The sequence below is a fragment of the Pongo abelii genome, chromosome 5 (assembly GCF_028885655.2).
Source record: "Pongo abelii isolate AG06213 chromosome 5, NHGRI_mPonAbe1-v2.0_pri, whole genome shotgun sequence".
Classification (NCBI taxonomy): domain Eukaryota; kingdom Metazoa; phylum Chordata; class Mammalia; order Primates; family Hominidae; genus Pongo; species Pongo abelii.
In genome coordinates, this window is record NC_071990.2 from 31486171 (window position 1) to 31513875 (window position 27705).

The window sequence follows — 27705 nt, forward strand, 5'->3', positions numbered from 1 at the left end:
TTACAAATTCAACTTTTACAATTCATATATGCTGGTCACATATTCTATTTCTTCTTGGGTCAATTTTCATGGTTTTCTCTCTCAAGGAAATTGTTCATTTGGTTGTCAAACGTATTGGCATGAAATTATTAATATTTCTTTTCAGGACCTGAAGACTGTGCACTGATGTTCTTTTCTTCCTGATATTGTTAATTTGTGTCTTTTTGCCTTGATCAATCTAGCTAGGGGTTTATAAACTTTGCTGATTATTTTCCCATACAACCAACTTTTGGATTTATTAATTTTATTTATCTTTCTGATTCATTGACTTCTGTTTCATTATTATTTCCTTCCTCTGCATGCTTTGGTTTAATTTGTTCCTTTTTTTATGGCAGAAGCCAAGTTACTAATTTGAAACCTTAAAAATATCAGTTTTTCTCTATTACTTCAGCTGCATCCCATAGATTTTGATTTATTGTACTTTAATATCCTTCAGTTTAGAGGACTTCCTAATTTCTCTTGTGATTTCTTCTTTGACAAAATTGTCATTTAGAATTTTGATATTTAATTTCCAAATATTTGGTAGATTTACGATCATCTGTCTTAGTCCATCTGGGCTGTTGTAACAGAATACCATAGTCTGTGTGGCTTATAAACAACAGAAATCTATTTATCACAATTCCAGAGCCTGGGAAGTCCAAGGTCAAGACAATGGCAGAGTGAGTGTGTGATGCAGGGTGTTTCCTGACTCACAGATGGGTCTTTTCTTGGTGTCCTTGGTGGAAGAGGTAAAGGAGCTCAATGAGGTCCCTTTTATAAGGGGACTAATCTCACCAATAAGGGCTCTGCCCTCACGACTTAATCACCTCCTAAAGGCCCCACCTCCAAACACCATCACATTGGGGATTAGGTTTCAATATGTGAATTTAGGGGATGGCAAAAACATTCAGTCCCCAGGATTATCTTATTGTTACTGATTTCTAATGTCTTTCCATATGGTTGGAAAATATATCTTGTACGATTTCAGTATTTTCAAATGTATTGTTTTATGGCCTGAAATACAGTTTCTCTTGGTCAATGTATCATTCATACTTGAGACAATATGTATTTTTTCATTGATGTTCATATGTATATAAATCAATAAAGGCTATATGGCTAATGCTTTTTGTTTTTCTAGGTCTTTGCTGGAATTTTCTACAGTTTTTAAATTTGTTGGTAAAGAGAAAGTTTTAATGTCTAATCATGCTCATAGAATTCTCCATTTCTCTCTGTAATTTTGTCAATTTTTTTCATGAACTCTGAAGTTAAGCTATTGGGCCCATTTCTGATTGCATGTCTTTTTGTTGAATTGACCCTTTTGTTATTATGTCTCTTTTTAATCTCTGGTAATACATTTCATTTGAAAATGTCTTTTTTACTGGTAGTAATATAACTCTTTCAACCTCCTTATGCTTACTGTTTGCATGACATTGCTTTTTCCATCCATTTTCATTCGACTTAGACTTACGTGTGCCTGCATTAGTGTGTTTTCACACTGCTGGAAAGAACTACATGAGACTGGGCAATTTATAAAGCAAAGAGGTTTAATTAGCTCACCATTCCACATGGCGGTGGGGGGGTTGCTCTCAGGGAAGTTACAATCATGGCAGAAGGTGAAGGGGAAGCAAGGCGTATCTTACTTGGCAGCAGGAGGGAGGTGGCAGGAAGTGCCAAACTTTTAACCCATCCGACCTTGTGAGAATTCACTCACTATTATGAGACCAGCATGGGGGAAATCACCCCCCATGATCCAATCACCTCCCACCAGGTCCCTCCGCTGAAACAAGGGGATTACAACACCAGATGAGATTTGGGTGGGGACGCAGAGCCAAACAATACCAGTGCCTTTATATTGAAAGTGCATGTCCTCAAAATACCATATGTTTGCATTCTGTTTCTTTAACCTAGTTAGACAGTTTCTGTCCTTTCATTGGAGTGTTGATCTATAAAGGTTTTTGTCATTATTTCTATCACAGATTTTAGGACTTCTATTATTTTCTCCATTTTTGTTTCTCTGTTCCTCTTGTGCTGACCAATGACTTCTTATCAGAATACATAGAAACAAGAGAAAGTGGAACAACATCTTTAAAGTGCTGGAAGAAGAAAAAGTCAACTAAGAATTCTGTGTCCAGTAAAAATGTTCTTTAAGATAAAAGCAAAATAAATAAATATTTCAGGTAAAAGATGATTATTACACCTGGCATGGTTGCTCATACCTGTAATTTCAGTGCTTTGGGAGGCCACGTTAGGAAGATCACTTGAGGCCAGGAGTTTGAGACCAGCCTGGAAAACACAATGACAACCTGTTTCTACATTTTTTTTTAATTAGCCAGGTGTGGTGGCATGCACCTGTAGTCCTAGCTACTCAGGAGGCTGAGATGGAAGGATCACTTGAGCCCAAGAGTTCCAGGCTGCTGTGAGGTAGGATTGGGCCACTGGGCTCCAACCTGGGTAAAAGAGCAAGACCCTGTCTCAAAAAAAAAAAAAAAAAGGAAACTAAGAGAATTTGTCACCAGCTGACTTCCACAATAAGAAGTAGTAAAGGAAATTCCTCATGCTAAAGGCTATTTAGACCAAGGGGAAAATGAGATTACCTGAAAAGATGAAGATCATCAAAAATGGCAGATGGGGAGGCAAAGCAATATGGCAAAATAGGGGCTCCATCAATCATCCCCTCCAAAGACCACCCACCAATCATCCTTCCCACAAGATCACCAATTTAACAACTATGAACACAGAAAAAAACGCTTTTATGAGAATCCAGAATCAGGTGAGCACTTATAGTACCTGGTCTTAACTTCATTTCACTAAAAGAGGCACTGAAAAGATAGAAAAAAGTCTGGAATCACTAATGCCACTCCTCCTCCACCCCTAGGCAGCAGTGGCCTGGTGCAGATAGCATCTCTGGGCACTAGGGGAGGGAGAACACAGCAAATGTGAGGCATTGAACTCAGTGCGGTCTTGTTGGAGCGAAAGAAAACCTGGACCAAATTCATCCGATGTCCACCTACAGACGGAACATTTAAACCAACCCTAGCCACAAGGGAATCTCCAATACCAGCAGTCAGAACTTGAGCTCCTGCAAACCTCACCACTAAGCATTATGGTGCTCTGTGTCTCTACGTGAACTTGAAAGGCAATCTAGGCCATAAGGACTGCAAGTCTTAGGTGAGTCCTAGTGCTGAACTAGGCCCAGAGAGAGTGGACTGGGGGAGTATGTGACCAAGTAAGACACCAGCTGGGGCAGCCAAGGGAATGCTGACATCACCCCTTCCATCAACCCAGGCTGTGCAGCTCGTGGCTCCAAAGAGATGACCTCTTTCTTCCACTTGAGGAGAAGAGAGAAAACAGTGGGGAGGACTTTGTCTTGCGTCTTGGATACCAGCTCAGTTACAGCAGGATAGGGCACCAGTAAGTCATGAGGCCCCCATTCTAGGCCCTAGCTCCTAGATGGCATTTCTAGACACACCCTGGGCCAGAAGGTAACCTGCTGCCTTGAAGAAAAGGACCTAGTACTAGCAGCATTCTTTACATGTAACTGTAGAGCCCTTAGGCCCAGAATTGCCAGCAGCAATACCCACGTACTATGTCGAGGGTCTTGGGTGAGCCTCTGATACTTGTTGACTTCTGGTGAGACTCAGCACATTACCAGCTATGGTGGCCATGGGGCAAAACTCCTCCTGCTTCAGAAAAGCAGAGGGAAAATAAAGGGAACTTTGTCTTGTGCCTTAGGTATCAGCACGGTCACAGCGGGGTAGAGCACCAAGTGCATTCTTGGGGTCCCCAATTTTAGGATTTCCCTTTTGGATGGCATTTCTGGACCTGCCCTGGGCCAGAGGGGAGCCCATTGCCCTGAAGGGTGAATCCCAGGCTAGGCAGCATTCATGACAAGCTGACTTAAGAGACCTTGGGCCTTTAATGAAACACTGGCAGTAGTCTGGCGGAACTTCTTGTGGCCCGTACTGGCAGTGGCTGTAGGGTAAGAGTCCTCTGCCTTTGGAAAGGAGAGGGAAGAGTGGGAAAAAATTGTGTCTTGTGGTTTGATTGGCAGCTCAGCCACAGTACAATACCACACCAGGTAGACTTCTAATGCTTTTGGCTAATCCCTGATTCCTCGATGGCAACTCTGGATGCACCCAGGGCCTGGGGGACCTTGGAATCCTGCAGGGAAATACACAGGCCTAGCTGGCTTTGCCATCAGCTGATTGCAGAGCTCCAGGGCCTTGAGTGAACATAGCCAGTAGCCAAGGAATGGTTAGAGTAGGCCTTGGTGAGACCCAGTGCTGTGCGGGCTTCAGGTCTGACCCAGCACAGTCATACAGGTGGTGGCCAAAGGAGTGCTTGTGTCACTCTGTCCACAATGTTAGGTGGCTCAGGACAGACGGAGAGAGACTCTAATTGTTTGAGAGAAATTAAGGGAAGAGAACAAGAGTGTCTGCCTGGTAATCCAGCGTATTCTCCCAGATCTTGTCCAAGACCATCAACGTGGTACCCCTATGAGGTTGCAGGAACCACAGCATTACTGTATCGAAACATCTCATGTACCTTGCAAATATACATACCTACTATGTACCCACAAAAATTTAAAAATCAATTAAAAATACCTGGTTAAATGAAAAAAGCTATCTTTCTCCCCATTTCCTCTTACTTTATATACATATAACATTTTAAAGGTAAAATAAATGAATAAAATGTTCTTGTGGAGCTTATAACCTATGTAGATATATTACATATAATATCTACAGCATAAAGGATAAACATTGTATAGAAGGTTTAGTTACTAATATACATTATTATTATTATTACTATTTTTTCGAGACGGAGTCTTGCTCTGTCACCCAGGCTGGAGCACAGTGGCACAATCTTGGCTCACTGCAACCTCCACCTCCCAGGTTCAAGCAATTCTGCCTCAGCCTCCCAAGTAGCTGAGATCACAGGCGCCTGTCACCACACTCGGCTAATTTTTGTATTTTTAGTAGAGACGGGGTTTCACCACATTGGCCAGGCTGGTCTCGAACTCCTGACCTTATGATCTGCCCACCTTGGCCTCCCAAAGTCCTGGGGTTACAAGCATGAGCCACCACACCTGGCCTAGTTAATGATATGCATTATTAACTAAAAGTGGACTATGAAATTTAGAGAATGAGTTAAGGATTATAATCCCTAGGGCAACTACTATAAAAATAATTTTTAAAACTACTTATTAGAAAAGTTTTAAAGTATTTCTAAAGATAACATCAATAATTTTTATAATCACATGCATTTGAAATCACAGTTTCATTGAATTCTTGTTTAGCCCCTTTTATATCAGACTTTGAATATATCATTCCAACGTCTTCTGGCCTCTATTGTTTCTAATGAGAAGTTAGCACTGATTGCATTGTTGGTCCCCATGCATTTGTTATCTGTTGACGTTAAAGAAATTACTCCAAAAACCTAGCTGAAAACAATAAAAATGTATTATCTCTCGCATTTTCTGTGGACCAGGGATCCTTGAGTGGCTTAAGAGGGCAGGTCTAGCTCAGGATCTCTCAGAAGGTTGCAATCAAGATGTCAGCCCAAAATGGAAGGCTTGATTGGCATGAAAGGATCCTATTCAGTGCTCATTCATGCGGCTGTTGGCAGAAATTCTGGTTCTTTCCATGTGGATGTTTCCTTAGCTGACTGACCATTCAACAAGGCAAGTGAATTGTCCAATGAAATTATTATAAAACCCAGAATAAGTGATCGAAGACAGAAGTAGACTAAGTAGTAAATCACAGTGCATTTATGCCCTCACCTCTGAAGTTGCTGATTGTAACTTCTGCTTTCTTTCATTCATTAGAAGAAACTGAGCCACTAAGTCCAGGCCACATTTAGGTAAGGGAATTCATCGCATCTCTTGAATATCAGACTCTTGGGGGAGGAGTCTGTAGGTTTTCTATGATAATGTTTTACATTTTGTTATAATTTTGCTGGTAGTTTAATCACATCAATACACACTGTTTAGGACTACTTTGACTGCCATATTTTCAGGGCCTTGCACCACTGAAGGAATTGTTGAAAGTTTCCTAAGAAATCTGTGAGGTGTGAAGGTTAAACACTGGTTCACAGCAGTGATTCTCAAGATGGGATGGCGTGGGATAAAGATGGTGATGGGGGGAGATGCATGTGGTTTGAAAAGGCACATTCAAAATATTCGTTGATGTCATAATACAAACTCTGTAAAGGGAAGCTCAGCAAAATAATTCTGGCTCATGGGCAATAGCAGTAAGCCAACCATAGATTCATCATGGGGGTCTGGATAAATGTGACTGAGGAACACTGGTTTACAGATAGAGGAGTGCAGGCACATGGAGAATGGTTAGTAATAAAAATGCTCCAAAGAGAAATAACATTTCTTGTGTCAGTGACTGAATTCTAAGTCAGAATGTGTCACGATCTGGAACCCAAGGGGCCAAGTCAGAGGCAAACTAAAGGGATCCATCAACCTTCTTGGCCCTATGGTTAGGGACAAGTTGGTCCACATTTTAATCCTGAGCCAAAATAAGGAAAAGCTGTTTTGCCCCATATTCACTCACCGGGAAGTGCTGTCATTGTTAGTGATGACATCAGGGAGGACATCAGCTTGGGGCCAGCTCTGTAATTACCGCAGAGCTCCAGTCTGCTTTGGCCATGTCCACAGTTCCCCACTGTTGCATAGTTGTTAGATCACTGCATCCCTCTATGCAATCTTTACTGATAAATGAACTGAGGTATCATTCTTGTTCCTGTGAACTGTTGTAAATAATCTTAAATCTTGCAGTACTGGTGGCTGAGTTTTCAACAAATGCCAGAAACCCTTGCTTGAAAGGCGATTCACAGAAGACACTTGAAACCTCCTGTGGGAACAAGTGGGCTTGATGAGCATAGCCTCCTTCCCATGCTGGATTTTGCTGTTCACAAACTCTTGAGCCCTGCTGACAGGCTGCAGGCTCCCTAGGAGGAATCCCCATTTGCAGGTATTGCTTGGAGTGTTAAACAAGAGCCCAGCCAGCTGGCTCCTATGTGCTGGTGGGATTTTCTTTCTTTAACCCCTTTTTGTAAGGATTAAAAGCATAATTTTATTTAGATGTTACCTGTACATACTGTATAGTGAGATATACAAAGAGATACACATTGTGTAACAGGAGTTGTTTTTTTTTTTTTTAAATACCACTTTAGATTCAACTTACAACAGCATGGTAACCCTGCAAGATGACAGATACTCTGATTTATATTTAAAAATTACTTGCTACTCTGACTGATACATTTCCACTAGTCTTTAATGAATTAAAACATATCATGTATTTCACTTTTAAATCATGATAAAACTTTCAAAACCTAGCTACTTTGTGCTGAGAAAAGATTTTGAAGTCCTACAAACTTTCTAGAAGAAAAATGTCAATTTTCTGATCGTGTCCCTTAGTAAACAAGATAAAAGTGCACCAAATCTTATGGTTTCGAATTAATAATGCAACATCATTTACCTTTTGCCAACAACATCATGTTTGTGTAGCTAATGTGTGATACTAAGTAATCTTTTCATCCCCTTTGGCTAAGTCTATGCTATTAGGAAAAAAAGATTATGTGAAATGGTAAGTTTTTATTCTCATAGCATAGACTTAATTGTAATTTATATTTATATTAGTTACATTTATACTGTAATAATTTTTATAATACTTTTTCTCATAACATAGACAATTATAATTTATAATTATAAAAGGTATAATTTCTTATAACCTTTTCTTCTCATAGCATAGGCTTATGAAATAAAACTGGAGAGAGTTTAAAATAATAACCTTGTAATTTATAACTATAATTTAAACATGAAATATATAGAAATGAAATATGCTTGCAGATGTTGTTGTCTATTTGTTTTGATAAATTTTTCTTTTCTCCTTTTTATTTTACTTTAAGTTCTAGGGTACATGTGCACAACGTGCAGGTTTGTTACATATGTATACATGTGCCATGTTGGTGTGCTACACCCATTAACTCGTCATTTACATTAGGTATATCTCCTAATGCTATCCCCCACTCCCCCCACCCCATGACAGATCCCGGTGTGTGATGTTCCCCTTCCTGTGTCCATTGTTCAATTCCCATCTATGAATGAGAACATGTGGTGTTTGGTTTTTTGTCCTTGCGATAGTTTGCTGAGAATGATGGTTTCCAGCTTCATCCATGTCCCTACAAAGGACATTAACTCATCCTTTTTTATGGCTGCATAGTATTCCATGGTGTATACGGGTCACATTTTCTTATTCCAGTCTATCAGTTTTGATAAATTATTTTGAAAAATGAAGACCAAACATTTCTTAAAAGCCATATTAGAAAGGGTCTAGATTTAAATTTTAGATTAAGTTTAATTTGCTGGAACAATACTTTAAAACAATCTAAACTGAATTTTAGTCATTTTCCATTCTTTTAAGGTTGTGGAACACAACAGGACAAAGCTTTTTTACTAGTCATAGACTCACATTAAAAATAACGTATTGATTAAACTACTGAAGAATAACTAATAATAAACTCATGAATACTTATGAGAAAAGCGCCACTAATTTTATTATAATAAGATAGAAATAAGAGTAATCAGACATAAATAGCAGCTTTAATGTGCTCTCTCCATCCTGAGCAGAGTCATTAAAAAAAAAACAAAGAAGAATTAACAAATATAAGTTCTAGGATGATAACAGGCAACTCCTAACACAAAAGTATCAAAAAGACAAATTATTATAATAAAGACAAAGTAAGACTTTCAAAATGGTAAAAGTCCTAAGAATAATGCCAGCGTAGTTGGCCTCTACATTAAAAGAAGAGAGAGAAAAATTAAAGAGAGGAATTTAAAAGTTTATAAATAACGTTTACTTATATTCAAGAAAATTATAGCGACAGCCAAATACTAACTAGCTCTAAAAAGAGAAGCTAAAGAAGCTTGTGCCACAGCAGCTGGTACAGCTGAGGAGATCAGATAAACTAGCACAAGCATAGTCTGGAAAGGGAGCTGCAGACATTGGGTTTTCAGAGTTTCAAATTCCATGTGACTAAAATTTACGTGATGTGTATTATATGATGACCGCCTCAAGTCAGCCAGGTGTCACCCAGAGACACAGAGTTGTGGCTTGTGGGGGCTGGTTGATTTTCTCGGAACTCATTAATAAAAATCCATTAGTTACCATCCCATTTCCACTCCTATCGTCACCTCAGACAACACTGCATTCAGCTCAAATTCTTCCCTTCATCGTAACTGAAAGTCACTAATGACTGCAATCAATTTGAAATACTATAAGTAGGTAAGATCTCCTCAGTAAGTAAATGGTCTTAGCATATTTTTGAAGTCATAACTATAATCAAAGCCTGGGACTTGTATTTGTTCTAAACAAGCGGTTATTCTTCATCCAGAATTACAAAATAGAAGCTCTCATTCTTGCATTTCCCAACAGTTTGCCTTAGCCAGGAAAATAAACCCCATGTGTCTCTGGCATGACCACAGTGCAAGAATAATGGGAAGGGCAGGGGTGAGAACAAAGTGCTCTTCTACAGCTATGGGTCTATCAAGGTAATCTTGAGAGATACTTACTAACATTTGATGTGCCAACAGCAACATGAGGGAAGAGAACCGTGTGTTTCTAGGATAAGGCCCAGCTCATAGATTCATCTGTAATCTGAACACAGCACATGAAGAGTGAACAGCTGTCAATATCAACTTTCCCCTCAATGTAAACTTTCAATAAGACCAAGTGGAGCACAGTGCCCTCTGAAGCACAGTCTGTCACACAGTGAGGAGCTAAGAACTCCTGTGGCCTCCCTTAGAACACAGCTCTTCCAGGACATACAATGAGCAGGACCGCTTAGCACCCAGGGCCCACATGCAGCTGCTCTGCCCAGAGCTGCCCAGCTCCGGGACCACTCACCTCTGCTCCTGCTGGTTGATGTCCAAGCTGTAAGGCCTGGCAAATATTTTGAGTGTCATCCCCAAAGTCCCCTGAAGGTGAAAGGACCTTGTTCTTCATTTTCATTACTGCTAAGCACTGAGACCTCTTACAAGAATCATCCACAAGCATTTACTAAGTGAATGTTCACAGGAAACCCTTCCTGAAAAAGGTCCTTCCAACTTTACATTTGACAAGTGTGTACTAAGGCAATAAAACTATTCAACTCAGCATTCAAATTCACGCAGAGGATACCACGCCAAGAAAATGAAAGCAGAAATACTGGATTCCCCTTATTTGTTAAACCTTTCCCTCTAGAACCAACAGCTTTTCAAACTCATAAAACACCCCAAAACAGTAAAACAATATCAACTACTCATCTGAAGATATCCACCTGAAACACATTCATTAATCTTCAAAGACCTAGGGCCAGGCAGCATCACACAGCACATCTGCAGAATTGTAGTGATCGATAAGAGTAAACTCAAACTACACTAAGTACTTTCATGACCTACAGGAAAGCAAAACACTATTTTCCGGATAATGTAATAGTTACAGCATATTTCCTCATGTGCAGCATGATATTCTATGTTTAATGGCATTTCAGTGTTACACAGTAAATACTGAGAAAACCCAGAATTTTTGGATGTGCAGAAGCAATATCACATCATTAATACAAAAGGTGCTCAGCTACAGGATTATAATACCGTTGAGTGCTGAGACCACTTGAAATCTTCAGTACATTCTTAGCATATGGTCTCCTGGCTGTCACCCAGCCTGGTACCAGCTACCCACCTGTTGCATAGAGCTAGCCCCAGCACTGCCTTGGTTGGGCCAGTTGTTTTTGTCACTCTGAGTCTCCCTCAGAATCCCTGTTCTCCTCCACTGCAATGTATTTGACAGGGTTGTGGCCTTGTCCTTCCCAAGGGGCTCACTCTTGGCCTCTTGCTCACACAGATCCTGCACCGTTTCCAGCCAAATCCCCATTCCAATAGAAGCAAAAGATGACTTCTAATATCACTTTCTGGTGGCGGTGCCGGTTCCTGACACTTTGCCTCAGCTACTGGTGGTGGTGAGGGGGCGAATGCATGGGGAAGACAAAAAAGAACTGAGCCAAGAGGCCTGGTGAGAAAAGTGTGTGGCTGGAGGAGGGAAGGCTGGACCCAGGGGCCAGTGGAGGGAGGATGAGGAGGAGGGTAAGTGTGTGGAGCCAACTGATATGAGGAAGGAAGCGGCAGGAGGATTTGCAGAGGGCAGCAAAGGCAGTTTGTACTGAAAAACAGGGAAGAGAAAGAGGTCCTTATGGGTTGTAATATTCAAGCACCTGTGCTGGGAGCATCCTGTAGTCTCCCGGAGCCATGAGTGCACAGGATTGGGACACAGCTGGTGTAGGGCAGCGAAGTGGGGGCCGCTCTTGAGGTCCATATAGGGCCATGTGCCTCACTGAGGCAGAGGAGGGGTGGCACTCAAGCTCAGGGGCCTGGTTTGTGGGCCCATGTGGAGATGCATCTTCAGCTGCCTAGGAAGGGTCATGAGAATGGTTTGGAGTAGCTAGATAAGAGCATCCCTAACATCCATTGTATGGGACCTGCTGTCTGGGAACAGAGATTCTTGGAGGATGCTCCATGGTACACACTGAGACAACCTGTTGTTGGGTCTAAGTTCTTTGTCATATGCCATCATATTGCACTCATGGTGCTTGTTTCTGACTTTTCTGATCTTTTTCACAACATGAGTGGTGCCATCTATGTGGTTTGGCTACTTTTGATGCCTTTTGTCTTTCCTCTTGTCTTCTGTGTCCTGAAGCATTTCTTCTTTCCAGAGGTCAAAGAAATGGGAAGGATAAGTATAGAACTTCAGCCTGTCTTTATCATCTCCGTGTGCTCTCAGGCTACTCAGGGGAGGTGGTCAATCACTCTGATTGTAAATGTCAGCAGCAGGAGTCGAAATTCTGCTCTTTGAAACTGCTTGCTGGTCTTGGGCTGGGGAACTTTTGAGAACTTTCTCCATGTTGATATCCTGTGGTGACACCTCTTCCACTGCTGAATCCAGCTGAGTGACTTTGACCATGAGACAACAAATTGGAAGAGAATTTGATCTAATGTGGAAGTCGTTAGCCTCCTTAATTAGCTCACCAAATATGTCTTTAGCATGTACGCTCAGATTGCTTAACTGGTGTGAAATAGTGACAAGAGTGCTGTTGGCTACACTTTCATGTCACTGTAATCCCTTCAGGCAGAGCTCCCTGCTGCAAATGCTAGGATTAGATGTTCCTCTTCATTGGAGGCATGGCTCATAATGGTCTAATTGACTAATGGCTTCAGACATTTCCCTCAGGAAGCATCACCACTTTGGTTCAGATATCAGCAGTAACTGCAATCGAAATTAAAATGACCAGTCCCCCTGGTGTAGAGGCAGAGATTGCACCGGTAGCTCCCTGATCTTATTCCATACCAGAACACACATCCCTGGGGATAGCTAAGTTGCCTCAGGCCAGGCCAAGGCCTTGGCCACCCTATTTGTAATTTTCTATGCAGTTATTTTGCTTTCATTTGTTGAATGTCTTAGATATGAGTTAAAATTCTCCACCAAATTTGGAAACCTTTCAACTATTATTTTCTCAAATATTTTTTCTGATCCTGTGTCTCGATCTTCTTTTGAGGGTCCACTTGCATGTCTGGTCACCTGCTTTGTATTCTGCAATGGGTTTATGAGGTTTTCTTCATTGTCTTCTTTAATCTTATTTCAATCTTTTTTGATTTTTGGATTGAGCACATTCTAGAGATTTATATTCACAGTCATGGACTTGTTCTTTGTTCTGCCATCTCAAAACTTCTGTGGACCTCATCCAGAATACTTTCATTTTCTTTTTTTTCTATTTGAGAATTCCCACTTAGTATCTTATGTAGTTTCACCGCGGGTTTCTGGATGTGGGTCCTGCATCTTTGCAATTTAGAGGTTGACCAAGTATTTGAGTCATTTATACTCAGATTTTGTGATTCAACTTCATTGTGGTTGCTTTGTTTCTGGAATTCTCTTTGAATTTCCAATTGTTCTGTTGGCCTCAAATCCTGCCCTTTCACCCCTCAAGCCAGTAAGATTTTTGCTTTCTTCTACCTGAGCTCTGTGCAGGTTGGCAAATGCACTCAGTCCATGTTACTACAGACTTGCAGGTCTCACCAGGATCATTTATCTCTTTGGAAGGTAGACCTCCCTCTAGTTTCTTTCTGATTTTTCACCAGATACCCCTGAGTGGCCCACACCCATGCAGAGTCTAGTGTTCAACCAAGGATGAGCATAATTTGCATTCACATTGTTGATCTCAACTCTTCTGCAGCTCTCTTCCAACATGCTCATTTGAATTTCTAGCTGATTTGGGCTCTGAACTCTATAAACTGCCCACATTGAGCCATTAGGGCTGCAGTTATCTGCTGGGAGGCCGTAGAGCACTCATAGGTAAGAAGGAAAGGCCACCAACTTGCAGTCCTTACCTAAGACAGAAGATGTCTTTAACATGAAAGCTCTTATCACATATTGCTTGTCTTTGTTAATTTTCCAGTGACTTCAAATGTTTATTTTACTATTTAGTCAAGTTTTCACATTTCTATTGGAGGAAAACTTGCTGGTCTATCTCTTCATGTTGCTATAACCAGAAGTTCTACCCTGAAAGAGACTTTTGGGAGAGAAGGTCACAGTCCACAATTCAATCTTCTGAGACAAATATGGATCCAGGCATCAGAAACTGTGAAGTTAGATTTCTAAAATTAAAATAAGATTAGGGCTGGGTGCAGTGGCTCATGTCTGTAATCCCACAACTTCGGGAGGCCAAGGTGGATGGATTGCTTGAGCCCAGGAGTTCAAGACAAGCCTGGGTAACATGACAAAAACCCATCTCTACAAAAAACACAAAAATTAGCCAGGTGCGGTGGCACACAGCTGTAGTCCCAGCTACTTGGAAGGCTGAAGTGGGAGGATCACCTAAGCCTGGGGCGGTCGAGGCTGCAGTGAGTTGTGTTCGTACCATTGGACTCCAGCCTGGGCAAGAGAGTGAGACCATTGTTTGAAAAAATAAAGATTGAATGAATAATAAAAGAAGATTAGGCCTGGCATCTGTGATCCCAAGTTTCTCTGGGAATCACTGACTTTATACAACCCACAATGATAAAGAAGGACACCCTACGTATGACTGGACTCTTTAGTACTGGAGAGAGCACATTCCATAGCTCATAACTTTCCGACAGTCTGTGAATCAAGTCACCAAAACTGCAGCTAAAGTTGAATGGAGGCCACGGAAGTGGTTCAGTGAAGTGCAAAACAAGCACTGCTTTTGTTCTTGATTCTTTCCCCAAACCATGCACTCACATGTTTTTAATAAATACTACAGCCGGTTGTAGCTATCGGCAATGAGACCTCCCATTATTGAGGCCCTGGTCTTTTTAACTTGAGGAATTCCACCAACTCTAAGGAGTACAAGCTCTTTGAGAAATAACTGCACTGATATTATTAAACTCTAATGAGGACAGATGATTTCACCAATGAAAAAGTACGACTTCATATCCTGCAAGGGCATTTCTCTAATCCAAAATCCTATGAGCTAGTACAAGTACAGAAACATTCCATAATAAATGGAAATGTCATTTTGATCCGGCAAAAGTCAAGCATATCTGCCATTTGACCCTAAATGCTTATTTGGATATTGTTGAGTGTGTCTGTGTATGTGTGTGTGTGTGTGTGTGTGTGTGTGTGGCAGTCATAGGACTCATTGCCCAAGTTTCAGGCTTTGGGGAAAAAGTTCCATTCTTTTTCTCAATTTGAATAATAGCTTCTGGCTTACTACTGGGCCCTGGTAGATTCTGAATTCTATGATCATGATAGAGAAAATGACCGAGTGACTTGAGATGCCCATTACCACCTGAGTTCTATGTGGTCACTCATGCTCACCAGCCCTCAGTCTGCAAAGGGAAATGGTATATACAGCATCGGACTTTAGCAGGTCCCATAAGGCCAGGTAAGTTGCCTAATAATTTGTACTGTACTCCTCATATTCTTATCACCACTGGAGAGTCCACTCTCCCTTGTCTCATTGTTGAGGTCTTGAGTGGTTCCCTATGGACAATTGACTGTAGAGGAAAAAAATGTGAATATGCTTGGATACCCCAGAGTTAACTGTCAGGGCATTAGAGTCTCTTTCAGGAATCATCATTAAGAGTAATGGAAATAAAAATACTTCCAGTGAGAAGATGTTCAATTAGACCATCTGGAAGTCCAGTTTACCAAAAGGAGAAACGTCTTACTGTTGGGTCCTAATCAATGCACAGCAGTAGCTAGTAGTTTGCTTAGATAGTCAGTGACTTCAAAGGAATACGATGGGAAGGTTTGTGATAAGGAGTGTTAGGGAGGAGATTTGAACCACTCACACGGCACATTTAGGTAAACATATCTACCCTCATGCTAACAAAAATGGATGGTGAAAAAATAAAACACAATGTAGGAGCATTCAGAGGCTTACACTTTAATAAAAATTGTCGAATCCTAAATCAAGGAATTCTGCATTTACTTTTTTGCTGAGCTTATTTACTTAATGTAGGATAATTAAGCTTTAGTTTTCATGGCCTCCTAAGGTATTTGGAATAGAAGACAAAGTTCAGGTAGCACTCAGAGTGGGAAATTTAATAGAGTGTTCTCCCCATTTTACCAGGTTCCTTAAAGCCAGTTCCTCAGTAGAAGGAAAACATCCATGCTTGAAGGTCTCCCCAGAAAGTCACCTTGGTGCTGAGTGGAGGGGGGCAAAACCTTCTCCTGAGATTAAAGAGAAGTGGATTTGCAGCCCGAGTTCACACTCCCTGAAAATCATCAAGCCATGAATTTATTTTAAAGTAGTGCAGACTCCAAGGAACCTTGGAAAATCAAGCAAAACTTCTCTGGAAAACTTGTACTGTCATTGGCACTCTGAAAATTCCAAAAAATCATTACACCAGCAAAAGGAGCACTTCACAGTTAAGAGCAACAACAGAGAACAATGTTCATAAGAGACAAAGCACCGTGAAAGAACAAGAAAATACAACAGACAGCAGAATCATACAATCATATAACTGAGAAATCAGAATAATCATATAGGATATAAAATTGCTAAATGGGCTATGATTAAAGAACAGATTGTTAAATATATTTAGTGAATAAGAAACTATAAACAACCTTCAGAAAAATTTGAAGAGACAAACACATAACACTTAAGCATGAAAATATAATCATAAAATTTAAATCTCAATGAATTTTGAAGACAAACAATTTAATACAAACACATCTAGTAAGGTACAGGAAGTTCTAAAGAATGTACTTTAGTCACAAAAAGATATCCCAGGTAGAAAGTATGATGTGAAAGAAAAAAACATAAAAATATAAATTGAGGTTTAAAAGGATAGTGTATATATTGATAGTGTATATATTGAGAATCTATAAATATTCTTAATTGAAATACAAATTATTTTATCTTTTTCCAAGTCTAGTGCTGGATTTCTTTTCTTCGTATTCTGATTAAAATTTCAAGATAAACTTCTCACTCATAATGTGTCCTATTCTGGTTTTGTTTTGTACATTTCAGTATAATGCATATAAAAAGAATATTCTGCGGGTCTTTCTATGGTATCTTTCCAAGTTATTGTTGGATTGTTCAGTACTTCAGGTTCTTCAACCTTGTAAGTAACGAATGTACAAATTCAACTGTACATTTTTACTAGTGGGCAGTTTTCCACAATATGAATGCTATTCACGTAGTTGGCGGGACCTGCCAGTGTGTCTTTCAGAACCACGGACAGATCTACATGTTCTGGGATGTAGGGAGCTAGAGTGTTCTCTCAACTGGATGCAATGGAATGCCAGCGAGGAAAGTTTAAGATAAACTCTAGTCACCATGGAATTGTGATTTTTAATCATAGTAAGCATAGTCTGAAATACCGCATTCTTTCCAACCCCTCTCTGCACCCAATACTTCATTAGCCCTGTATTTTATACTTACTGTCATAAAAGAACCTGTTGGGGAAGGGGAAGTAGCTTTAGGTCAGTCTTGGTACAATCATACAGTGGCTAAAGCAGTAGATCTAGTGTAAAATGGCCTGGAACTGAATTCTAGCCTCATATCTTCAAAATTATGGAACTTTGGGCAAGTAACTTAACATCTCTGTACCTAATTTTCTTGAACAAGTTACAGTTTACAGATTTCATTTATTTATTGTGGATAATAACATCCTTCCCATATGGTTGTGATAAATATTGAACAAAATAATCCATGTAGGTACGAAAACCAGTGCCTGAAATACAGCAAGAGCCTTTTAAATGCAGCCATTATTGTTATTATGGTTATTCTTATTGTCATTTTTCACAGAATACCTTCTGGTTCCCACACAGGATCTCTGAGGACCTGTTGGATCAGCAGCTCTTTTGTAAGATTTGTTGATATTGTGAAAATTCTCTAATCACAGCCCAGCTACAATTTTACAGAAGTTCCCAATACCTTATCTGAAGGTTTCATACAGTCAGATTATGAGTCTTGGTTGAAGGTATCTTCTGGAGTCATGGTAATACTCCGGGTATTCTTGGAAAACAGTGATTTCAAAATACAGTTTGTCTTGTTGAGACTAGGAATTTGGAAAATTCCAGTCTGTGAAGTGAAGGGAGAGGAGATACTTCCTTAGCAGGAGGCAGAGAATGTACCAGGTACAGGGCAGTTAAAGAAATGTTTGTTTGATTTTTTTGCCAGTGGTTATATCTGTGGTTTCATTAGTTAAATGCCTTATGTGGTACATTCTTCCCAATAAGCATTTTTAAAAGCCTCTGAAAGGAAGGAGCTCTTGCTGCCACCATCCTCTCAGTCAAGTGGGAATAATCTGGTGAGCACAGCAGATGCCAATCAGTTCATAAAAAGCTCAATCTTCAAGTTTGCAGAATTAATTCTAAAAATGAGAAGAGTATTGGACATAGAATTTGACATATATGTTGCATGCAGAAGCTGATATTTTAGCTTTATAGTTTACAGGTCCCTCAGAATGTTTTATACTTTTTTATCATAAGTGGGAAGCTGTCACTTTAATCTTTGAGTAGGACTAAGGTATGAAAAGAGCAATGATGGTGTGCTCAGTGGCTAAATTACTAAACACGAGAATGTTTGCAGCTCGATCTACCTGAGCTACATGGAGATTTGATAACTAAATATAAAGTGAATGGAGATAAATTCCTTACGTACCTTCTGCAGATGATATCTTCTAGATAGCAAGTGGCAGATCCAGGACTATTGGGCTAGGAAACCGCTTGGGCTGGAGTACAAGGGTAGTTTCAGGGATAGAGAAATTAACAGGCAGAGAGGGAATCTCTGAGACTAGGAAAGATTAAGTGTAGCTGGGCCTAGATGATCTGAGTTCCAAATGTAGTTGTTGATGTTAAATTATACACAGTAGCAATGGAATTGTCAGTCAGTCAGTGTGTCTAGCTGGTCAGACAGATCGTGAGTTTAACCACTGATGCTATGGGAAACCAGAAAACTCTGGGATAGCTGTGAGAATATGTGTGTATAGATGTCTGTAGAGTGAGTGACAAATAAATGAAACCACCTAAATATTTACCCCAGGGGAGTAGGTGCATATAGGATACTATTGAACAGCATTAAAATGATGAGTTAAACCATTTTTTCTGTGAAATTCAAAGGATGTTCATGATATAATAGAAATAAAAATATCAAATGGTAGAGCACTGTGAATACAACGTAATTTTTCAAAAGCTACAGTGAGCAATAAGATGAATTAAAAGTCATCTAGATTAAAAAGCAAGAGGTAAAACTATCTCAATTGCAGATGATAAAATGTATATATAGAAATACAAAAGAATTCACTAAAAATGAGTTTAGCAACTACTAAACCACTAATACTAAATGAGTTTAGCACATTGCTAGGCTACAAGATCAAAATACAAAAATCGAGTGTGCTTCTATAGAGCATCAATGCATTAATACAAATGTTATTAAAAAATACAACTTACAACAACACTAAAAAGAATGAAGTCGGAGCAAAATTCAGGGCCCAGCAATACTCTTCACTTCTATGGTTAACTGGTTTTAGAAAACAGTACAAATATAATTCAGTGGGGGGAAGAAATTATCCTTTCATCAAGTAGTGCTGAGACAACAGGCTATCCGTAAGTAAAAGAATAAAGCTGGATCCCTGCTTCACATGACATATAAAAATAACCTCAAAGTGTATCAAAGACCTAAATGTGAGACTTAACATTAGAAAACTCTTAGAAGAAAACATAAGCATAAATCTTCATGAGTCTGGATTAGGTAAAAATACCTGATCTTAAATGATACCAAAGGCACAAGCAAAAAGAGAAAATAAAAGATAAATCGAACATCATCAAAATTAAAAATGTGTGAGTCTAAGGACACCACCAAGAAAGTGAAAAGAAACTCATTGAATGGGAGAAAATTTTTGCAAATCTTATATCTGGCAAGGAAAGGACTTGTATCTAGAATATATAAAGAATGGTTGTAACTCAATATAATAGTATTGGTAATAATAAGATAATAATACACAATAAATAATAAAATAATAATAATAAGACAAATAATATACAAAAGACCCATAAGCACATAGAAACATGTTCAACACCATTAACCATCAGGGAAATGCACATCAACCCAAAAATGAGATACTATTTCCCACCCACTAGAAAGGCTATAATTAAAAAGATAATAATCAGTGTTGATGAGAATGTGGAGATACTAGAACACTCACACTTTGCTGATGGGGATTTAAGAGACATAGCCCCTTTAGAAAGCAGGCTAGCAGTAGCTCAAATTGTTGAACATTAAGTTATTACATGACCCAGCAATCCCCTCCTATGTATACAGTATACCCAAGACAAATGAAAACATAAGTTCACATAAAAACTCATATGCCATGTTTATAGCAGCATTATTAATCATAATCCAAATGAGAAGGACCAAAACGTCACCAATTAATAAATAAACAAATTGTGATATATCCATACAATGGAATATAATTAAGCAATGAAAAAGATGTGAAGTACTGATACAAGCTACGACCCACACAAACTTTGAAAACGTTCTGGTAAGTAAAAGAAGACAGACACAAAACGCCACATGTTGTATAATTTCATTACATAAAATGTTCAGAATAGGTCAATCTGTAGAGCTAAAACATAGGTTGGTAGTTTCTTAGGGCTGGGGTTTGGATATGGATTTTTCTGCAGGGCTGGGAGGAGATAAAAGGATCTGTAATTGATTGTGGTAATGGAGGCACAACTGTGAATATTCTAAAAACCACTGAATTGTATATTTTGAATGTGTGGATTTTATACTATTTAAATTACATCTCAAGTTGTCCTGAAAATGATTAAATTACATATAAAATTTACAGTTATTACAGCTCAACATAAGCTACCAGATAAAAACACTCACTATGGTTTGCCCGCAAGTGAAGAAAGTAGACATGCAGAGAGTCAGATGATACAACAGTAATCACCTTAGTTAAGTGGGTTTGGATTTAGTGACAGGAGAGATTCAAAAGTATATTTATGCATGTTTTGATTGTTTCATTTCCTACTGTGAGCATGAATTATTTTTACACTAAAATTTTAAAAATAGAAAGTTACAACTCTTGAAAGCTCTGCAGTCAAATAAACATAGTAACAAATGATAATGAGCTGTCTGGAATGTCTTCCTAGAGAACTGGCTGAAGCACATGCATGTAAAAGGAAGGCCATGGCTGAAGAATCAAGGCAGAACTACAGTGGTAGGAGAAGAAAAATGTAAACATGGAGATATAAGACAAGAAGACGACTGATGAAGGAAGTGGACATGAATACTGTGAAAACCTCTTGGGGAGTCAGAATTTACAGCCATTGCACATTGAAGAATCAGTACAATTTGGAGACTTTGAGACAACAGACAGAAAATTTTTGAGCTCCTCTGGGCCTTAGTGAGCTGTTTTCAGAAAAACAGACTCACTCTGGTATTTCAGGAATAAATAGAAATAAGAGCACACACTAATGTTTGGAAACCACGGGTAGCAAATATTGGTGAAGTCATGTGACAGGCAGAATAATGGTCTCCTAAATATGTCTGTGTCCTAATCCCTGGAACTTATAAAAATAGGGCAAAAGGAACTTTTCAGATGTGATTAAGCTGAGGCTCTTGAGATGGGAAGATTATCCTAGATTATCTGGGCAGGTTCAATGTAATCACAATAGTCCTTATAAGTGAAAGGAGTAGAGAGCAGCATTAGAGTTAGAGCTATGACAACAGAATCAGAGGTCAAAGTGATGTGACTGCTGACTTGGAAGATGGAGGAAGAGACCACAAGCTAAAGAATGCAGGCAGCCCCAAGGAACTGGAAAGGGTGAGGAAACAGATTTTCCTTTACAGCCTCAGAAGAAATGCAGCTCTGACGACATGTTAATTTTAGCCCGTAGTGACCCATTTTTGACTTCTTACCTCCAGAACTATAAGAGAATACATTTGTGTTGTTTTAAGCCACATAGTTGTGGTAGTTTGTTATAGCGGTAGCAGGATACTATAATAATACCAGTCACCATTGGAGCTCCTGGAAGCTACAGTAGGGAGGTCAGGGAAGCAGACACTGAAGACTTCAGCTTGAAGCATGGATGGGAGGTTCTCAGAATCCTGCTGTGAGATTGCTGTATTCTGCAGAACCTATGAGAAAGCTCTTATCAGTCATCTTAGTCCGCACAAGCAAAGCAGGTGGGTCTCTAGCCTAGCGGGGAAGCCATTGAGAACCTGACATCTGCCTGCTCCTCTACCTGCAGCCACCACTGATGGGTACAGGCCTGTCCCACCATCTCTCCTGGGCCGCAGGATGGCTTCTCCTCTGCAGAGAAGATGCTAGAGGGGAGATGAGGTGATACTGGGTTTTTAACAATGCAACACATGAGTTACTAACAGTGAATGAAGGTGGACTGGCTGATCTCAGTTTGACAAGCAAATGTGCCATAAGATGATGCAAACCATTGGCATATCTATGAGATTTAGTAATTTTAGCAAGTTATTTATTGGAGCTAGGATGTATCAAAAACTATGAAAAGTGCACGTTTAAAAAACGTCCAAAAAATTTAATGGACTATACAAATGAAACAAATTCTTTTTTTTTTAATTATACTTTTAAGTTCTGGGATACATGTGCAGAATGTACAGGTTCATTATATAGGTACACATGTGCCATTGTGGTTTGCTGCATCCATCAACCCGTCATCTAGGTTTAAAGCCCTGCATGCATTAGGTATTTCTCCTAATGCTATCCCTCCCCTTGCCCCCATCCCCCGACAGACCCCGGTATGTGATGTTTCCCTACGTGTGTCCACATGTTCTCATTGTTCAACTCCTGAGTATAAGTGAGAACATGTGGTGTTTGGTTTTCTGTTTCTGTGTTAGTTTGCTGAGAATGATTGTTTCCAGCTTCATCCATGTCTCTGCAAAGGACATGAACTCATTCTTTTTGATGGCTGCATAACATTCCATGGTGTATATGTGCCACATTTTCTTTATCCCATCTATCATTGATGGGCATTTGGATTGGTTCCAAGTCTTTGCTATTGTAAATAGTGCTGCAGTGAACACATGTGTGCATGTGTCTTTATAGTAGAATGATTTATAATCCTTTGGGTATATACCCAGTAACGGGATAAATAAATTCTTAACTATGCTGCTATTTTATTTATTTAAAAATGTGAGTTCGTGGTCTGAGTAATTTACCTCAGTATGACTCAAGAAGGGCACTGGAAGTCCACTGATCTGGCCAGAATGGAACCACATATATGAATGGAAAAAGTGGTCTTGTGTCCGCCAATCCCGGGGGCTTACAGGATGCTGTCTAGAATAGGCTGGCTACAGCAACTCCTAGTTAAGCCAGAAGTTTGAAATGAGTTCAATTTTGGGGGATAAAATCTAATGAGAGGCAGAAAACAGGAAAGTTTACGCTTTTCCGTGATAATCAATTGGCCCCATAAACATTTTCTTGTATATATTTTTGTAATTTCAAAAAAACTCAAGTGTTTTATCAGTAATTTCTTAGAGGTGCACACAGAGAGAGATGAGTATAATTGTGAAGCTAAGTTTTGTAAAGCACAGGGATGGCTAAGAAAGGGAAGGAACTGATCCCAGAATCCCACAGAGTTAACCAGTAACCCTCAGCCCAAGTACGTGATGGCCACTGTTGAGCTTCAAAGGAAAAGCGGCCATCTGAGGAGCAAACAGAATTGCATGAAGAATAAGAGTGCAGACAGTGTCCCAAACACAGTGCTGAGATTCATGTAGAAGCACAGGAGGAAGTAACTGTGTAAGTATCCAGAGTCTTATGAAGTAGGGATTTCAATCCTCCAAGCCACCCTCTCCCATCTGCTAACAAGGATCAAGGCTTCTGTGGATGTAGCTGGCTGTGGTTGATGGGAACCCCTGTGATCCCTATGGGGTTACACATAGCTTCAGAGAGGGGAATGAACACACACACAGCAAAGGGAAACCATCTGGGCCTTTACTGAAACCACTGGCTGACCCCTGGGTTAAAGTATGTATGTTCTGAGTACTGATGTTAATTACATAAAGACCTTGCTCAGACCCCATGTCACCTCACACCGCTGGAAATTTGCCTTGACCTCGACTCTCACCAATGACCTTATGGGTAGTTTCTATGACCAGCTGACTTAAGAAGAAAATTCTGAGCTTCTTCATAAACATGCCAGCTTAGTGTGTTGGTGTGAGGCAGCAGTAGAGTGGGTCTGCAGTGTGGGCAACTCAGGAATGAGCAGAGACAGCGTTGAAGAGGGTCCTGCCAATAGGCAGGTGGGGCTCTGATTCACCCACTTTGTGTAGACAGAAGTGGCCTGAGATGAGAATATGCACAGACTCATAGGCAAAGGCAAATGGTTTAAATAGCGGGTCTGGGGCCTGGAAGGAGCAAGATAGGAAGATCAGGAACAGGAATATCTGGAAAGAGGCATACAGTAGATACAAAGTGCTTGGATCTTTTGTATCAGATGTTAATACTCAGCAAAAATTACCCTCTATACAAGTAGTCTAAACAACCACGTGTACAGGATGAATCATTTGGTACACATCAGCCAGCCTCTGTCCTTAACCATCCCAGTGCTCATGAAACAGGCTCTTGAAAGCAGTATCTATGGTGGCAGAGACGCACTGTGGGTGGGTCCCAAGGCTTGGGCTCCCTTCAGCATGACTGACATGGTTATTGTCACAACCTACCTTCCAGCAATAAATAAACTCCAACAGATTACCTTCGCTTATGGAGGCCAATGAGCAATTTGATGGCAAATTGATTCTATTCTTACTTTTTCACAATGAAAAAGGCAGGGGTTCTGTCAGATTTAGGTTGCCTTCTATTAGCGGTATGAGTGTGTTCTTTCTTCCCAAAGTGCCACACTCAGAAACATTACCTAAAGGCTCACATATGTATGATCTCCTAATAGGGGACCCACATAACATTGCCCCAGACTAAGGGACCTACTTTACAGCAAAGGCTGTCTGGTAGTAGGCACACGACCATGAGATCTCCTGGTTCTACCCCATACTGCACCACACACCCTGCCAGCTGATAGAGCAGTGGAATGGTCTCTTGAGGGTGTAGCTGAGTTTTATCTTGAAGATCACATCCTATCAGGATGGGTAATGTCCTTCAGGATGAAGCATACACTAAGGTTATGCCAGCAGCTGTTATATGGTGCCAAGTCTCCAACAGGCAGAGTAAGTCTCTAACCACCAGAGGTGGAAGAAGGAATGACTATACTCACCAGCACTTCCAGTAATCCACGTGGGGTGTTGGTGCTTCCCATCCCCTCGATGTACTCAGCTGATCTAGGAGTTTGAGATCCCAGAGAAGGAAGTTCCTACCATGGAACAGAGTACAAGTTACATTACGTTTAAGGGTGTGTTTGTTACCTGTTCAATTTGGATTCCTCATGCTAGGAGGCTGTTGGGAAAAGGAGGGATTACTGTATAAGCAGGGATAATTGATCCTGATTATTATGAGGAGCAGAACTTTAATTTCTGTCTTAATTTCTTGCTGAAACTGGTAACAGTGGTTGTGTCCAGGCAAGGAATTTGGAAGAATTGTGGATGGGGTGGAGGAGGAAATTTGCTTTGCACACTATACACATTTTTATTATTATAATCTTTTAAATCTTGTTCTTGTATTGGACATTCAAAATAAATTTTAAATTACAAATCAACCCCACATTTATTAAAATTTATTCAATAGTTTTTGGGGGACAGGTAGTTTTTGGTTATGTGTGTGAGTTCTTTAGCAGTGAATTCTGAGATTTTGGGGCACCGTCACCCGAGCAGTGTACTCTGTACCCAGTGTTGCCTTTTATCCCTCACCCTATTCCCAACCTCCACCAACAAGCCCCTAGAGTCCATTCTGTCATTTTGTATGTTTTTGTGTCCTCATAGCTTAGCTCTCATTTATAAGTAAGAACATTATTTGGTTTTTCCATTCCTGAGTTACTTCACTTAGAATAATGGCCTCCAGCTCCATCCAAGTTGCTGTATAAGACATTATTTCATTCCTTTTTATGGCTGAGTAGTATTCCATAGTGTATATACACCACACTTTCTTTAGCCACTGGTTGGTCAGTGGGCACTTAGATTGGTTCCATATCTTTGCAATTGTGAATTGTGTTGCTATAAATGTGCGTGTACATGTGTCTTTTTCATATAATGACTTATTTTCCTTTGGGTAGATACCCAGTAGTGGGATTGCTGGATCAAATGGTAGATCTAGTTTTAGTTCTTTAAGGAATCTCCATACTGTTTTCCATAGTGCTAGTACTAATTTACATTCTCACCACGAGCAGTGTAAAAGTGTTCTCTCTTCACCACATCCACGCCAACATCTATTGTTTTTTCACTTTTTAATTAATGCCATTTTTTTCTTTTTTTTTTTTTGAGACAGAGTCTTGCTCTGTCTCCCAGGCTGGAGTGCAGTGGCACAATCTCAGCTCACTGTAACCTCTACCTCCCAGGTTCAAGCAATTCTCCTGCCTCAGCTTCCCAAGTAGCTGGGACTACAGGCGCGTGCCACCACGCCCGGATAATTTTTTGTATTTTTGGTAGTGACAGGGTTTCACCATGTTAGCCAGGACGGTCTGGATCTTCTGACCTTGTGATCTGCCTGCCTTGGCCTCCCAAAATGCTGGATTACAGGCTTGAGCCACTGCGCCCAGCCAAATTAATGCCATTCTTGCATGTACAAGGTGGTACCTCATGGTGAACCCCACATTTATTTAGCAAATATTTATTAGGCAGTTACTATGTGTCAGGCTCTCCTAGGCCTCAGTGAGTCAAACATCAAAGATTCCACAAGGGGACTAAAAAAACAGGTAAATGCAGGCTACTATAATTAGTACGGGAAAACTGCTTCCAAAAGGATGCAATGTCTAAACAGAGAACTGGATGTGGAACACAGTTAATCCAGGTGAATGGCAGGAGAAATCTTTTAGGGAATCAGTATCACAAACAAAGGCTCAGAAGAAAGAGCACACAGGGAGTCTGGGGGAACTGTCAGCAGTTCAGGGTAGAGATTAGAGAGAAAGGAGCACAGGGGCAAAAAGCTAGCTTGGAGCAGTGAGCAGGTTCAATGACTAAGGCTTGTGGGGTTGGGGAGAACCTTGGCTTTTATCCGAGGACAATGTGCAGCACTGGCAGCACTGAAGTCAGGAAGAATCTTGGTCAGATCTGCATTCCAGAAGAATCACTCTGGTTTAAGTGTGAAGAATGAACTGAGAGATGCTAGACTGGATACATGGAGAAGAAGAGGTTCGGGGAAACCCTGGCTGGAACTGTAGGGAAAATATTAGGATGGAGGAAAGGGTAGAAAGGACCCTGAGAGATCTGAGTGATCAAGACCCAGTGTTTCACACATGGAAAATGAGGTGGAAAAGGAGAAAGGTCCCCATATGAACAGCACCCCATCTGGAAAAATGACATAAAACAAGGGAATTTGGCCCATGACATAAGAGGCGCTTGGGCTCACATGGTATTGAGTGATCAGGGAGGAGTTGAGTTGAGTTCACCTCTACAGACAGGTATTGAGTGCCAGGTATGCTGTCATCAGGGTCATAAGGAAATCAAAGATATATGCCTTACATCTTTGTGACTTACATGTCTGATCCTGCTTAAGAACTATGCCAATCCCCGACTTTCCAGGACCCCCAGTAATTTTGTCTTGTGCCCATGTGGGAAGTGAGCTGAGGCTTGACAAGAGGATCTTACCCATATGGTCCAAAAAATAATAGAACGGTTTCTTTAGAAGACACAAATTCCCTAATTAAATGGACTAATTTATCCATACAAGAGAAATAAAATCACTAAAAAATAAACTGAGTGAAGGCAAAGAAATCAACGAAGTGTAATTACCAGAAGTTTGTGGGATTCTGCATGAAAACAAGCTTGAAGAAATAGTGAAAGGAGATGTGCCTAACAGTATGACACTCGAATGAAAACAAAACAGATAGGTTTAGTGGTGTTGCTTCTTTACAGATGCAGGAGGCTTGAAAAGTAATAGAGAAAAACATTTGGAGAGAACGCCATCTTAGCTTTCACACAGAATGCAAGACCAGCCTTTCCAGTGGGCATCTCTTGATTTTTGTTTCCAGGGCTTTGATTTCATAAACACAGCTCAGCTCTGCAGATCATCTGGCCCAGTCCAGGACCCGG

General features: G+C 40.2%; 1 pseudogene; it reads right to left on the minus strand.

The window, feature by feature from the left end:
- Positions 1–24877, minus strand: part of LOC100438901 (dihydrofolate reductase-like) — a 61086-nt pseudogene extending 36209 nt beyond the window's left edge.
- Between the last annotated feature and the right edge of the window lie 2828 nt (positions 24878–27705).